Source organism: Pteropus medius, unplaced genomic scaffold (genome assembly GCF_902729225.1).
Source record: "Pteropus medius unplaced genomic scaffold, Ma_sr-lr_union100, whole genome shotgun sequence".
NCBI lineage: Eukaryota > Metazoa > Chordata > Mammalia > Chiroptera > Pteropodidae > Pteropus > Pteropus medius.
In genome coordinates, this window is record NW_024354911.1 from 14,560,658 (window position 1) to 14,563,841 (window position 3,184).

The 3,184-nt window shown below is 38.4% G+C and overlaps 1 pseudogene; it reads left to right on the forward strand.

Moving 5' to 3' along the window:
* The first annotated feature begins 675 nt into the window (after positions 1-675).
* On the forward strand, positions 676-794 carry LOC120598016 (uncharacterized; annotated as a pseudogene).
* The last annotated feature ends 2,390 nt before the right edge of the window (positions 795-3,184 follow it).

Genomic DNA, 3,184 nt, shown 5'->3' on the forward strand with positions numbered 1-3,184 from the left:
CTCGACCAAATGACAAATAATTATGTATCAGGAACCTATGAGCATGCCTTCAAATAATCAAAAAAGTTACACATATTAAAATTACAAATGTTGATCTTTGGAAACATGGCGGAGTGAGAGATGTCCTCAGATCTCTCTCCTTGAAACAACAATAAGGTGAACATCTAAAACTCAAAAAACACACACAAACTGCACACCAGCACATCTGAGCGTGGGATCTGCACATAAGAGCTACCCCAGGTCAGAACCCTGGGTGTCGGGCGGTGGACTGGGAGTAATATAAAAGCTGCTTCAAGCAGCCACGGGAGCTCCCTGCAGGAGGTGGGGTGGGCAGGGCGGGGGCAGGAGGAGCAACAAGTTCATGCATGGAGTTCCCTGAACATTCCTGCCTGGGATAGGTGTGGCTGCAGGGCCCAGTCATCAGGGCAGAAAGCAGAGAAGTGGGACAGGACAGCTGAGGAACAACAGCTGATTTTTGCCAACCTCGGTTGCAAAACTGAGGCCGAGCCACAGCACAGAACCTACATCCCAAAGAGCCCCTCCCGCACCACTTGTACCCTCTGAGACCAATCACCATGAAGTCCCAGGGGAATCTGAGCAAATGCTACCAAGAGTGTCTCTGACACTGACTGGAACTGAAACTGAGGGTAGCGAGCATGATTAAATATCTATAAGAACTATGGCCATGCTACCCAGAACAAGCCCGATCCCATCTGATCTCCGAAACTAAGCAGGGTTGGGCCTGGTTAGTACTTGGATGGGAGACCACCTAGGAAGACCAGGGGCCATAGGCGTAAAAAATAAAAAAATAAGGAATTGTAAGCTGACAAGGTCCTTAAAAATATATATATCTACAAAAAAAATTAAAAAGCGTTATTAAGATTTTATATAGGGATCCAAAAGGCTTAGACATCACCTACTGGAAACCAAAAGAAAAGTACCTTCTTCACAACTGGCTAAAGAGAGATCTCATTTAATAAATCTTCTTTCTGAAAAAAATAGCAAAATACACTTCCATTAATGCCCAGGTGCAGAAATAGTTCATTGAACACTATAAACAACTAAGGTGACAAGGCATCTCAGAAAGAAAGGGAAAAATCTCCAGAAAATAAGCATACAGACATAGAAATATGTGACTTAAATGACAGAATTCAGGATGGCACTTCTGAAAAAACTCAATGAGATGCAAAACAACTCAAATCAACAATTTCAGGAATTGAAAAAACAACTAGATGAGCAGAGCAAGGAGACTGAAACCCTCAAAAGGAACCAAATAGAACTTCTAGAGATGAAGAACACACTACAAGAGTTGAAAAATGAAATAGCAAGCTTGGGAAATAGAGTCAACCAAATGGAGGAAAAGATCAGTGATATCAAAGACAGAAATCTAGAAATAAATCAGAATGAAGAAGAGAGAAACCAAAGAATGAAAAATAATGAAAGAGAAATTCAAGAACTAGCTGATACCATCAGGAGAGGAAACATAAGAATAAAGAGCATTATCGCAGGCGAGAAAAAGAAATAGGGACTAGAAAGCATTTTCAGGCAAATAGTGGACGAGAATTTCCCAAATCTAAGGAACGAGCTGGACCTTGGAATTCAAGAAGTCAACAGAATACCCAATAATCTCAACCCAAAAAGGCCTTCACCAAGACACATTGTATTAAAATTATCAAAAATAAATAACAAAGACAGAATTCTCAAGGCAGCCAGGGAGAAGGGAACAGGAACTTATAAAGGAAAACCCACTGTAGATTATCCTTGAACTTCTCAGTGCAGACCTTACAAGCCAGAAAGAATGGAATCAAATATTTAAACTATTAAGTGAAAGGAACTACCAGTCTAGAATAATGTATCCAGCTAAGCTCTCTTTTAGATATAAAGAATAAATTAAGACCTTTCCAAACATACAAAAATTGAGAGAATTCTCCACTATGAGGCCTGCACTACAGGAAATACTGTAAGGGGTCAGTACATCTAAAAGAAAATGACAAAAAAAGAAATATATATATAATTAGGAGTAAAGTGACTATCGGGCAAATAGAAGCAGAAGAGTGCAACCCTTACTAAGAACAGGGCATTATAAGCTTAAATAATAAGGAGAGAATTGTTATAATAAGATAGTAATGAACGTTCAGCGTACATAGGAACAAATTTAGATAACAATGACTAAAAAGGGGGTATTCAAAGATCTAAATTCGCAAAGGGGAATGGAGATAAGGTACGCACAGAAGAAAATGGACAACTGTATATATATAACTATCCTTTACATATTCATAATGGTAACCAGGCACCAAAGATTCAAAACTGTTGTATATAACATAAAAGAAGGACCAGAGGGAAAATCCACAAAAGCCAACCAAAATCAAGAAAACAGAAGTACGAAGACAAGGAAGCAATGGAAACACCAAGCTATCAGAAAGCAAAAGACAAAATGCCTATAAAAAGACCTCATATTTCAATAATCACCCTAATTGTAAATGGATTGAACTCACCAATAAAAAGGCACAGAGTTGCAGAATGGATCAAAAACAAAACCCAACCACATGCTGCCTCCAGGAGACACATTTCAGCTCCAAAGACAAATACACACTCAAAGTGAAAGGGTGGAAAAAGATATTTCAAGCAAATGGCATTCAGAGAAAAGCAGGAGTAGCGGTACTAATATCAGATGAAATAGACTTCAAAATAAAAAAGGTGAAGAAAGATACTGAGGGACACTTTATAATGATAAAGGGAATCCAAGAAGACATAACACTTATTAATATCTATGCTCCTAATCAGGGAGCCCTGAAATATGTAAAGCAATTACTAACAGAACTAAAGGGAGAAACAGACCAAAACACTATCATAGTCACGGACCTAAATACTCCACTGCAGATATGGACAGATCATCCAAACAGAAAATCAATAAGGAAATAACATCCTTAAATGACACATTAGACCAACTGGACATAATTGACATTTACAGAGCCTTCCATCCAAAACAGCTGTTTATATATTCTTCTCTAGTGCACATGAAACATTCTCAAGAATCGGCCACATACTGGGACACAGAGACAGCCTCAACAAATATAAGAGGGTTAAAATTGTACCAACCATATTCTCTGATAGTAATGCTTTTAAATTAGAGATCAGTTGCAGAAAGAAATAAGGAAGAACCACAAATACATGGAGATTAAAC